This window comes from Syngnathoides biaculeatus, chromosome 12 (assembly GCF_019802595.1).
Source record: "Syngnathoides biaculeatus isolate LvHL_M chromosome 12, ASM1980259v1, whole genome shotgun sequence".
Classification (NCBI taxonomy): Eukaryota; Metazoa; Chordata; class Actinopteri; order Syngnathiformes; family Syngnathidae; genus Syngnathoides; species Syngnathoides biaculeatus.
Genome location: NC_084651.1, coordinates 2,737,795 through 2,751,568, shown reverse-complemented (window position 1 = coordinate 2,751,568; position 13,774 = coordinate 2,737,795). Strand labels below are relative to the sequence as shown.

General features: G+C 44.9%; 1 protein-coding gene across 2 annotated transcripts in view; it reads left to right on the top strand.

The window, feature by feature from the left end:
* Positions 1–13,774, top strand: part of cdhr1a (cadherin-related family member 1a) — a 287,197-nt gene that overhangs the window by 131,190 nt on the left and 142,233 nt on the right. The window lies entirely within an intron of this gene.

The window sequence follows — 13,774 nt, the reverse complement described above, 5'->3', positions numbered from 1 at the left end:
AAATGCCGGCGAGTTGCGTTGCCGGACTTTCCCCGAACACTCGGGAGGATGGATTCGCTCGTCTTGCTTTTCCAAAAGACCCAGTTCGTCGTGAAAAATGGATTGCACGGGTGCAAAGGACGAGAGCTTCGTGGGTTCCAAATGACAGGGAGGTGTGTATAAAGTAATAGTTGGTGTGGGGGGCGTAATCAAGGGTGCTACATTTTTGTTTTGTTGTTCATTGACGCTGCGGAGGTGGATCGGACGGGGAGGCGGTTTGGCTGCGTCGTCGTCGTTTTTATCAGCGCCACGCGGAGGCGGATCGATCGGGCAGGGAGGCGGTTTGGCCGTGATCCGCATGTCATCTAAATATGGCTCGAAACGAAACTTGGTTGTGAGATGTTCTCTTCTTCGAAGAGAGTTTCCGTCTCGGAAGGGGCGCGTTCGTCTCCCATAGTAGGCGGCGAAGTCTGTTTCAACAGCGAATGTCCCAGTGTGACATCACGGGCAGGAGAGTGAGACTTCCGCAACTTTGACGCGGTCTCTGCTCACATGTACTTTTTCGTATCGACATTGAAGTGAATAATGTTATTTGTATTTTGCATTCCAATATCTACTTTAGAACATTTATAGGGATGAAACTTGACGTTTGAGCGTGTCTTAAGTTCAAATGCGCTTAAAGCGTGTTGGAAGGGTCAAACTATATTTCTGTACTGTGGGTTTCTGCCCGCCGAAGGCCGGTCCGGAACGTGACGGGGAAAGAAAAAGTCGTCAGTCGGGCCGGGGTTGACGCGTGGGCGCTTTGAGCCGGGCGAGCCCCAGCCCCACCGCAGCGCACGACACCCCGGGGTGCGACAAATATCAGCGTTGTAATTTCACGCCTGTGATTATTATCGCGAGCTCCGTCTCTGGCTGAGAATCCTCCACCCATCCTCTTTAGTCCTCCCAGCTGAGATGTGGTTTAACGGCCTCTCCCTTGGACCCGCCGCACACACAAACGCAAAATATTTGAATGTCTGTTCTCCGCGGGCCCGTTTGAGGCTTTCTCATTTCTTCTTCGCCCGTCTTCCGTTAATCCTCCGCCATCTGGCTCGGCATCTGTCCGAGGAGCCGCGCCGAGAGTCTGCCGCGGCAGCGAAATTCTGCGCTTTAAGAAAAACAAAAACAAACTCTTTCTCGCGTCTTTCTTGTTGTTTTTCTCTCTCTCTTGCTCTCCTCAATCCACCCATCCATCCCTCAACCTCCGTCGCCCCTTTAAACGCCAAACAGAGGCGGCATTCTCTTCTATCTTTGTCGGGGGGGGGGGGGGGCTCAACTCCGCCCCCTACCTGCAATTAGCCCCGACTGGTCGTACTCCCCCCCCCCCCCCCCGTTTAATTACACAATTGACGCTTCCTCGTCTTTAAATACTTTTTCAAAACTTTATCTTTTAATGAGCGAGGAGACTTCGATAAATTCAAATTCGGCGGGAGAAATACAAGCACACAGCCAAAATAGCTCATGTATCGGCTTGTACGTGATGTCACGTGACTAAGAAAGCGTGACCGGATTGGTCGGATGTTGGACGGTGAATTACGGACGGCGAATTGGAGGAGAATTTTGAAGGTTGAATTTTTTTATATGGGAAATTTAACATTGAAAGGTTAAACTGAAATACAGCTATTGCAAATGTAAAAATATATATAATATAATATATATGATATAATAATATATGATATTTTAAAAAATAACTGAATTTTACAACATAAAATTTTCAGTGGCATTTTTAACTCAAATCCCGGTGGCACATATTTACTTCCATACTCGTAGCTCTGAACTTGTTGTTGATTCATTTTTGTGACGACTATTTCGCTTCCCTCTCTACATTTTGGAAAAAAAAATTACTACACTTTGTACCCGTGGCTTGGTCAACGCAGGCTTTGAAAAAAAAAAAATAATAATGAAAAAAATACCAAGGCGTTACCTCAGTCCACATGCCAAAGGTGGAAATGTCAGATTTATGGAAAATGTAAGCATTGTTTCTTTTTTCAATCGCCGTAGTATGAACACAATGTCAGTAAACGTTTGAGTTTGTGTGAAATTAGTTTTTTTTTTTATGGAATCAAACAGCTATATTATAGAATTGACGTTTAAAAAATAGTACTAATTAACACTTTAACGCATTTTTTTTTTAACTTTTACTAGTAGGGTTGGGGCGGCACGGTGGATCAGCTGGAAAGTGTTGGCCTCACAATTCTGAGGACCCGGGTTCAATCCCGGCCCCGCCCGTGTGGAGTTTGCATGTTCTCGCCGTGCCTGCGTGGGTTTTCTCCGGGTGGGCAGTCCGGTTTCCTCCCACCTCCCAAAAACATTCAACATTAATTGGACACTCTAAATTGCCCGTAGGTGTGATTGCGAGCGCGGATTTTTGTCTCGATGTGCCTTGCGACTGGCTGGCGACCAGTTCAGGGTGTGCCCCGCCTCCTGCCCGTTGACAGCCGGGATAGGCTCCAGCACTCCCACGACCCTTCTGAGGATAAGCGGCAAAGGAAAATGGATGGATAGTAGAGTTGAATCAGTACTTTTAGTTTGACCAGAGGCTTCTTTTAAGTAGTACGACTTAGAGTCTGATCAATTTTGCCACGTGAGACCTCCAGTTACACAAGAATGCGCATAAATATATTTATGATTGTGCATATTTTGCATTATTTGTGGACACTACCTGCTCCGGGAGCTCTTGCACTGGCGCCATTTTTGTCTTTCCGCCTCCCGTCTCCCTCGCATCCTTTGAGTTTCGAACAATAGCGCTGTCCACCGCAGGGTCGGCCCCAACCGCAGGAAGTGTCCCCCCCCCCGCCAGAGGAGATTACAAACATTCTTGAGGAGGCCCAAGTTGCTACGGTGGCCTGTGATGCGGCGGGGGCTTTTCTTCTGGGATGGGAAAATGTCCGCGCTTTGTTCCAGTCACGTCCCTGACGTCTTCATTTCTGTCAGTCAAAACAGCTTCAATGTGGAATTTTGTATAATGCATGAATTATGATTTGACAGCAGCGCTTATTGTGCAGAAAAGTTCAAAACAAACCAGGCACACTACATAAACGGGCCCAAAATTGTGAAAACAATGACAATAGTAAATACAAGAAAACCAAAATGTACAGACTTATTTATAATCCTGAATCGATTCACCACTCAGAGCAATCGGTATTTTTTGGAATCATCACAATTATGGATAATCTTTATTATTTAACATCCTTGAAATTCCTTGAAAAAAAAGTCACAGCTACATGATGATGATATTAAAAATGATTTGGGTCAGGGGTTAGTGTCAGGACCAATACTGCAATACAGGAAACGAGTGAAGTCGCGACCACATTTTGGGTTGCTTTTTTACATAATTTTTAATCTGTGCCAACCTCCCCAAACTATCTTTGCCACACATTGTCTTTTTAAATTTTTCTACTCTTAACACCTAAACGTACAGTAATACACAATAGTACTGTAAATTCTGTACATTTCATTGTTTGTGATGTGTTTTTCCAGTTTTCTTTTAGATGAGGAAGTGTTTATTTTACCACACGTTTAAGATTTCTACAACATAAACTCAAAATCCCGCAATACGACCATTTATGCGCGGAATGAAAAACAAAACAAAAAAAATCCTCAATAGTTGAACTGCAATAAAGCCCGCTTGAGGAATTCACTCACCGAGACACACCCGATATGTCGGGAATGACACGCGTCCCGTCACGATCTCACTTGCACTGGGGAACCTTTCAAAATAAAATAAAATAAAATAAATAAATAAACCACTCCACACGCACTTGCGTCCACGCCGCAGGCCCAAGATATTCGCATCATGTCATTAGATACGGAGCCGGACGCGCTCTGCTCTGCGGCCCCCCTCGGGCCTACATGTATGAGACAGCTTTGTGCAATATGGCCAAACATATGTGTGCGTGGTGGGGGGGTTGGGCGGGGGGAGGCGCCATTGAATACACACGTGACCTCTCACACGGCGGCCGCGTTGAATAATTGTGATTATGATGTTCAACACGTTTCCAATATCTACGATGCCCACCCGCGACGTCCTTCCCTCGCCTCTCCTTTTCTCAGCGGTGGGAGGGGGCGGTGGGGGGGGGGGGGGCGTTCGCCTGATAACTTGTCGCATTAAGTGCAAACTTTTGGCTGATTGCTGAGCTTCTCCCCCCCCCCCCGCCCCGCGCCATGGTCGCTATGACCGCAGCCTCTAATAGCCCCCCCAACCCCCCCGGGGGGGGCTCCGCCGCGGGCAATCATGTCACAAATAAACAGGCTGACACAGTCATTTACTGCAATTGTCCCCGCGCTATTCGCGAGCCTCCCCTGCTGAACGACAACAATTATTCCAAATGTCAAAGATCCAGGCCTTTGGGGCATAGACAAATGCACATTAAAAATCTATTACAGAACACTTTCAAATATACATATAGGCTTCTTTTTAGTTTGGTAATAATGGATTACAAGCGGAGGGGTTGGGGGCGGGGGCGGGGGTGGGGGTTCTCCTTGCGACGTCATCTCGTCCTTTTGAGAAAGTCTGTGCGAAGTCTGTGGAGGAGGTTCAACGTATTTCTACGTCTTGGATTGAGGTCGTTTCAATGTAGCTGCTTGGATGGCTGCGTAAAAAAGCTCTAACATGGAAAAACGCCATTAGTAGCACTGAGGATGAATCATTGAAGTAAGAAGAACAAAGAATTCAAGCGGCTGTTCAATTCACTGTTCAATTCACTCGCAAAAACTGAATAAAAAATCCACAGGGATACTAAATCCGACCCGGAACGTGCGTATCAAACGAGAGTGTCGGCACGAGCGAAAGCGTCTTGCAGAACTCGACTGCTCAGAGAGAGAACCCAAACGCGGGCCGCATCTGACGAGCGCTGATTTCAGCCCATCACGACTCTCCCCGGGGGAGCTCTAAATTGAGCAGATGGCGGATGAATAGCGTCTAAGCGGAGAAAATGAGGGAGTTTCATTGGATTTCCATCAATTACCCGCGCTAATGTATCAATATGGATTAAAACAATGTTATTTGTAATGTTCCTGACAGGCGCCGTCGATACATTAATAACGGCGGGGACGCGCATCAATCCTCATTTGAAACTTTGAAACGAGGCCTCCTCAAGCCCTTGCGCGGTTTCCAGAACCTTCGTGTACTAGTGCGCTCTTTGTACTCCTCGCTAGTAAGACAGCAAGAACGACTCTCTCACTTTTCAAGTCATGCAAATTTCTGCACATTGGTAAGAGGACGGCGGCACGGCGGCCTCCCAGTTCTGAGGTCCCGGGTTCAATCCCGGACACGCCTGTGAGGAGTTTGCATGTTCTCCCCGTGTGGGTTTCCTTCGGGCACTCCGGCTTCCTCCCACATCCCAAAAACATGCGACATTAATTGGACACTCTAAATTGCCCGTAGGTGTGATTGTGAGTGCGGGTTTTTGCCTCTATGTGCTCTGCGATTGGTTGCCGACCAGTTCAGGGTGTAACCCGCCCGCCTCCTGCCCATTAACAGCTGGGATAGGCTCCAGCACTCCCCGCGACCCTTGTGAGGATAAGCGGCTGAGAAAATGGATGGATGGAGTTCTCAATCCTGTGCATAATTCTTAAAGAACACTTACAAGCAGAGATTTACATTTTATTTTTTTTTTTTGCACACCAGCCAAGTTGGTGGGTGGTTTCCCAGAATGACTTGCCACTCAGCATTTTTACTAGCTGCAATTTTGTTGTTGGATAATTTTTTTCACATTATTACAGCTATATGAAATAACTCAATTTTCAAGCCTTTAAATGTAAGGGGGCAGGCAGCACGGTGCCTCAGCTGGAAAGCATTGGCCTCACAGTCCTGAGGTCCTGGGTTCAATCCCGGACATGCCTCCGGGCACTCCGGTTTCCTCCCACATTCCAAAAAGATTAATTGGACACTCTAAATTGGCCCGAGGTGTGATTGTGAGTGCAGCTGTTGTCCGTCTCGATGTGCCCTGGCGACCAGTTCAGGGTGTACCCCACCTCCTGCCCGTTGACAGCTGGGATAAGCTCCAGCACTCCCCATGACCCTCATGAGGATAAGCGGCTAAGAAAATGGATGGACGGATGGATGGAGTTCTCAATCCTGTGCATAATTCTTAAAGAACACTTACAAGCTGAGATTTACATTTTTTTTTTTTTTTTTTTTGCAAACCAGCCACGTTGGTGAGTGGTTTCCCAGAATGACTTGCCACTCAGCATTTTTACTAGCTGCAATTTTTTTGTTGTATAATTTTTCAACATTATTACGGCTAGATTAAAGAACTCAATTTTCAAGAGTTTAAATGTAAGGGGGCAGCACGGTGCCTCAGCTGGAAAGCGTTGGCCTGACAGTTCTGAGGTCCCGGGTTCAATCCCGGACCCACCTGTGTGGAGTTTGCGTGTTCTCCCCGCGACCCCCGTGAGGATAAGCGGCTAAGAAAATGAACGAATGGATGGGAGGAGAACTTTGCCATCCAATAACAATATATAGTAAAACAATAAATGATGTAAAAATGACTAAAACTGTTTTAACGGGGAAAAACGGTGCACTAGGTGGCATCTGTATGGCACTAGTGAAATCCCAGCTATTAACCAGTAGAATTTGATTTGGTTCGATGATGGTTTTTGGGCTAACACTAACTCCTAGTTTTGAGCTGTTCATCATTCACTCCACTTCACGAATGGCGGCTTGACTTGCGAGATTTTATACAGCCAGGGCCAAATTCATAAGATAAAAAGTTAAATCCATTTTTTTAACAGTTTTTGTCTTTTTTGGGGTGGAAGTCTGAAGAAATTCAGATGCTCCACGAGTCTCCGTCCGAAAAGCGTCCATCTAAAAGTCCACCGCACGCTGCACAAGTCTTCACGATTCGCCGTTTCTCACTTGGAGTTTTTTTGTTTTAATTTTTAATATATATTTTTTCCCCCCAGAGTGATAATTAACATGTGGAGCTCGCCGTGATTAAAAAATGCTCCCGGTGTAAATGCAATATTCAACAGTGAGCCGTGACAGTGATGTATTCCACGCGGATTATCCTCAGTGGTTTTGACTCTGGCCATTAATCTACATTATTTATGATATGATAACAGCGGGATGTAAAGAAACTTTCCAAGTCTTCCCTGCTCAACTCATCAGGCTTTTCCCACAGTTTTCTGTTACTCAATTTAACTTAATTTTGAAATGCTATTATTCCCTTCAAACCCTCGAAAAATGATATTTAGGGTTTTTTTTTGTTACATTTTTACATTTCGGAAAAATGTCACTGTATTGTATCAAAACACAATAAAAGCGAATGTAAAGAAATCGATAAAGCGGTAGCTACTGTGTTATTCTTAATTGGACGCGTCCCTTTAAGGGGCGTGGCCTTGTGAAGCAGCCGGTTAGGCTACGAGTGAGCATCTGGCTGCGAGTTGTGGCCTAAAGCAGCTCCTGGTGAGTGTTCTCGTGTTTTTTTAATTGCATTTTTTTCGGTTTGTGCCTTTTGCTAGCCAGCTGAAGGTGTCACGGGCGTGGCCTGGCCACTGCTGTGGGCGGGGCTTCCTGTGAGGGACGTGGCCAGGCCACTTCCGCCTCTTTGGACTACTTAGCTGTGTACGACCTCTTCCTGAAATAAAACCATCCTTAAGATCATGCCCTTGCCTCGGAATCCTGCATTTGGGTCCGCCCCCGTGCCTCTGGTTTATGACAGAATGAATAAAAAAAAAAAAGCATGAGAACACTCTGGAGGAGCTGCTATTTCTGCTTTTTTTCCAACCTAAAAATGTGTAATTAAATATGATGTTGGAAGGTTTTAATTTCATCTTCTGTTCCTTTTATCATGTTTTGTTTTTATACAATACAGGGATATTTTTTCTGAAATTTAAAAATGGAACAGACAAAAACAAAATATGATTTTTAGAAGGCTTGGATGGATTAATAGCATTTCAAAATTGTGTTAAATTTAGTTACAAAAAACTTTGAAAAAGCCTGACGAGTTGAGCAGGGAAGACTTGTAAAGTCTCGATGTTTTATGCTTTTTTTCAACCGAAAAATGTGTAATTAAATATGATGTTGGAAGGTTTTAATTTCATCTTCAGAACCTTTTATCACGTTTTGTTTTCATACAATACAGGGATATTTTTTCTGAAATTTAAAAATGTAACAGACAAAAACTAAATGTGATTTTTAGAGGGCTTGAATGGTGGACGGGTTTGTAATTTGTACATGTACCACAGATTCAGATATTTATAGAAAAGGCAAAAAAAAAAAGTCAATTTGGAACCGAAGAGCTTCTCACATAGACCCTAAATCCCATTGGAAATATCTGGGGTGCGAACATTTTGTAAGAATATGCCATGTTGATAAAAGGCTACTTTCTTTCTTCTCCGACTTATTAAGGAATATAAGAAGGGCTGTATGTATTTATATGCCGTGTTCAATTTGTGCGCAGTTGTTTTTGACAAAGCCCTCAGATCGGATCTCATCGGATCGTTCAGGTCCGCCTAATATTCATCAATTACACTTTGGAATAGTCAGTCGGGAGCAAAGAGGCGCTAAACATGATATGATAAGCGGGGGGGGGGGGGGAGATTACCTACGGCCGTCAAGAAAATGAACAAATAAATAAGCAGACAAGATAATGTGATAGTTTGTCGGCGAAGTTGACGTTCCGCCTACCTTTTTTTTCCCTGCTTTTGTGAAAGCAACATTAATCTGACGCACCAGTGAAGCTCCGTCTAATGTGAAAATGTCCATTTTTTTATTATCTACCCCCCCCCCACCCCCCGCTTCCGCTTGGGCGAGGAAGACGCTTCTATCACGCTAATGATAATAAATGGCGACTAATGGCTTGGCCAAACATAACAAATGGAAAGTTGCAAAGGTATGGAGGACACATTAAATCGGAAATGACATCCTCAAGTCGGAGCTTTGTTTGCCGCTCAACGGGGAAAAATTGATCATCGGCGAGGCTTTTTTATTGATCTACTGCACATCAGCCACGTGCGCAATTCACCGCATTTCTTTGTTTTTTTTTTTTGTCATGTGAGGGAGGTGATTAATCAAAGTATTGATTCATTTTAAAACCAAATCATCGTTGTATTAAAACGCTAAAAAAATAAAATGAATTCAAGATGTCCGTCCCAAAAATAGCAATTACATGATTATTATCTACAAAGTAAAATCACTGTTTATATTCAGTATTTGCACACACAAACACCCCAAACCTCGATTTAACAGACTATTGAGAAGGTTGTCCGTTAAATCCGTCCATCCATCCATTTTCTTAGCCGATTATCCTCATAAGGGTCAGGGGAGTGCTGTGGAGCCTGTCCCAGGTGTCAACGGGCAGGAGGCGGGGATACACCCTCAACTGGTTGCCAGCCAATCACGGAGCACATGGAGACAAATAGCTGCACTCACAATCCGTGTGGAAAGTAAAAAAAAAAAACAAATGTGTTGCCTGAAAAAGATTCCCAAAGTTTTAAATATCAAAATCACGATAAATATATGTTATATTGATCAAATATGATGACCTGATTGTATCTCAAATCTTATTTCCCTGTTGAAATTCAGGAAAATGCCATTATTATATTCCAGCCTTGCACAAAAAGTTGTTTTTAATGAGTAAAAATAGCACTTATATTATCCTTAATAAAAACAAAAAAAAAAATCACGCCAATAGTAATAATAATTAAACAGAATATACAGAACTAAAGCGTCTGATTTAATGATCATTATCCTGAGCCATCCATCCATCCATCCATCCATCCATCCATTTTCTTAGCAGGATAATTAGGCACTCTAAATTGTCCCAAGGTGTGATTGAGGCTGTTTGTCTCCTGTGTGGGTGCCCTGTGATTGGCTGGCGACCAGTTCAGGGTGGACCCCGCCTCCTGCCCGTTGACGGCTGGGATAGGCTCCGGCACTCCTGCAACCATTGTGAGGATAAGCAGCGGCTAAGAAAATGGATGGATGAGTACATTATTTCCCATTTGGAGAATAGTTTTTGAATCCTTATTATCAGCACACACTGCATCGTTATCATTTCACAAAAATGTTTTTGCCTTTATGTTTGTTCATGAGTAGAGCAAAGATTTCGGGGCCATAGCAGCTCGGCACTCCCCGCGACCCTCGTGAGGATAAGCGGCTATCTCCCCCTCTTGATGGTGGAATTTTCCGTTTTGCGCATCCCAAGCGAGCACAAAGTGAGTCCAGTGGCGGAGAATTTGCAGCGTCTCATGCGTTTGTCATTGGAGAGGAACTCCATTTGTCTTAATGATGGTGCTCCTTGAAGTGAGTTTGCCAGCGAAATAATCGATATCCGCGTCGCCGGTGGGGGCAACACCCGAGTGTGCGCGCGCGCCGGCCTTGTCCGTGTAACAATGCTTGTAGAGTTTGGCCCTGAGCGTCTCAACGCACTCTCAATCACTGCTGAGATCTTCCCGCAGGCCACAGTCGAGTGCCGGTGCAGCTTGGATGCAGTCTCGATTTCGGTGTTGTCAGGGTGGGGGCGGGTGAGGATGTTGGTTGGTGGGGGGCTTAATCGGTCTCTCGAATCCTAAATTAAATTTTGGGAGGGATTCATAAAACGGACGTCGCCGTGTGCAAACAGCAAACACGCATGTGATAGATGCGTACTTGTGTATTGTGACAGTTTTCAATCGTGTATTTGTTCATATTTGGGGTGCGAGTCAGTCACAATATGATATTATAACAATGTATATATATATATATATATATATATATATATATAATACGGTGATACCTCGAAGTTTGACCGAAATGTGAAAAAAATCAACCTCGGATTTGGTCATTTAAAAAAAAAAAAATCTACATTCCTGTTGTACTCAATTATATTGAGAATTATTTAATCAAGCTTAAAACCGCTAAATTGGAAAAAAAAAAATCACGAGAAATAGTACTTGTAAATATTGAGTACCAATATGGGATATTTTCCTTTTAATAATAAAACAGTAATAATAATAATAATAAATAATTATTGTAGTAGATTGTAGCTGTCAGATTAGTTTTTGTCAAATCAGATTTCATCTTCTGCGTGTTTCCACGTCAACTGGATCTACCCAAGGCCTTCTCGCGTAAATCAGGGGTGGCAAACTCATTTTTGTCACGGGGTCACATTTTACTTCGGGTTTTCTCTCAGAGGGCAATTATGAGTGTGAAACATTTTTTTTAGCTGCCTCATCATATTCACACAAGAAATTTATGAACTGGTTTTGGAATCAGAAAATAACGGTAATGGGTTTTCCAACTATTGTTGTTTGGGAACACAAAAAGGCTCGTAATAGCTCAACGTTATCATTTATGACGAGACAATGTCTGACCGCGACACCACGTATGACCCAGTTTCCGGAATAAACCACGTTGAACATTATGCCTCTGCCTCAAAGTCCTGCATTTGCGTCATCCCCCGCACCGGAGGTTTGTGACAATTAGTAGTATACTGTAGCGCTACTGTATTGTACTACTGTACTATCGAACTAGATTGGTCCTATCAGGGTGGGGGCGCCGGCGCTCAATGATGCCAACATTTTTCTGTCGTCTGATTGGTTGGCCGGCGCAAAACTCGTTTCAGTCAACTTCTACGAGGGAAAAAAACATCTAAACTAATCTCTATGAATACATGAAATAATCAGCATCTCTGCTAAGGTGTATTTTCCATATTTGTGAATGTTTTTGGCATGTTGTTAGATAAATGTTGATTTTGAACCGCTTCAGATGAAATGTGGAAAAGTACGTATGCATGTAGAATTATTTTCTGTCATTGCGACATCATATCAGTTGTTATCAAATTCCCCGCTTCAAAGAATTTGCATCGTGCCCCGCTGGATAAAAACTCGATGAGAGTATTAGAAACAAGTGAGTAGGGTCGTAGTACAAGTCGCCTTTTCCACACGTCGGCCGTGCGTATCCTCGTACGTGTCGCGCTTTCTGCGCCATTTCTCGCCTTTGCTTCTCAAACGCGACGCATTCGGATTCCGTGAGAGGCTTGCAGGCCCGTTTGGCCTCTCGGTGGCCACGGAGAGGATGTGATGAATGACTTCCACGCTCATCCCCGTCAGCGCCGGCGAGGGTGTGTGCAGGTGGGCGTGGGTGTGGGTGGTTGGAGGTGCCGCGGTTGAGGATGGGGGGGGGCGATACATCACGGTGGCCCTCCTACCGTCAGCGACATCTTCCTAACAATGTCATTCCTTTCATGCGCCCCCCCGTGATTGGCGTGGAGATCCGCTCAGGTTAATCGGAAGCCTGAACTGTGTAAACGGCACGGGAAGCCGAGCAGACGTTGCCGACCCCCCACCCCCAGCCCCCTCCCCGCCCCGCTCCTTGTAATAACACAGGAGGGGCCCGCGTGTCTGCGTATCGATTACATCTTAGGTACACGGCGCCCGTACGGGGAATGAAATATCAGATGACGGGTTATGGATGCGGCCTTCAATGGCCCCCGTAGGGGCGGAGATGGGCCACTTGTAGGGCGGGAAGGAGCCCCAAATGAAAATGACAAAACGCATCACTGGAAGCCCACCGGCTCGATTGGATGTCAAATGTCATTTATCAATGGAAATGCGCGCACAGGACACGATATTTGGTACACCTTCACATTGGAACTTGATCCAGGAACCCCACCAAAACAAATAAATGCTCCGGAAATCAAAACAAAGAAACACTCCAATCAAGTAGGAGGAAAAGTGTGTGTGTGTGGGGGGGGGGCTCAATTTAAGCTATGTTGCTAGCTAAAACAGTAGCAGCTCCTGTTAGCGACGATTCGGGGTTCAGTCGACGCGTGGACCACGGTGTTGTGTTCCCGCCGAGCGGCGCGCCCTCTTCGGTCTGCCTACTCCGCGACCGTGGAAGTAAATAAGTGCCGCCGGGATTTGAATTTGAAATGTAACGTGAGCACATTTTTAATTTGTTGTATTTCAGTGTCACTTTTCAATGTTAACAATTCAACCGGCGACAATTCACTGTCTGAAATTCGCCGTCTACAATTCACCGTCTGTGCCACCAGGCAGGGGTTACTTCAGGTCAGAACCGAACAGCCAGCCAACCCAGTGACGCTTACTTAGTATGTGACGTCACGCGACTAAGAATGCCGAACTGCGATTGGCTGGCCGTTGGCTTCTGACCTGAAGTAACCCCTGCCTGGTGGGGCACAGACGGTGAATTTTCGACAGCGAATTGTAGCCGGTTGAATTGTTAACATTGAAAAGTGACACTGAAATACAACTATTGAAAATGTGATCAGTTTACATTTCAAATTCAAATCCTGGTGGCGCATATTTTCTTCCACACGCATCACTTCTTGCTTCCTTTTTCTTCAAAAAGCAGATGGCCGAATTGGAACTCGTTTCGTTTGACACGAATTGTAGTAAGCATTGTTGAACATTGTTCCAAAATAAGTGCGGATAAAGGCCAGCCCCCGTTCATGGACGTCTCACCCATCTGCAGTTGAGTCACAAAACATTACCAATGGTGCTCGATTACTATTTTTTCCCTTTTTTAGAAGCTTAAATTGGGCGAATGAGCGCTATTATCTTCACACACACACACTTTTTTTTTTTTTGTTTTACCTCTTGATCTGAGGTCCGTGGCCGCATTAGACGTGCGGGACACACGATAGCCTTTGTCGGATGTAACCAAATCGTTCTCTCTCTCTTTTTTTAAAAATTGCATCCCACCGGAATGAGTAAGCGAGCGGCAGCAGGCCCGTGGGGGAGGAATTGTAAATACAGCGAAGCCCCCCCCCCCCCCGTCTATCACGGGGGACGCAGACCACCCATAAGA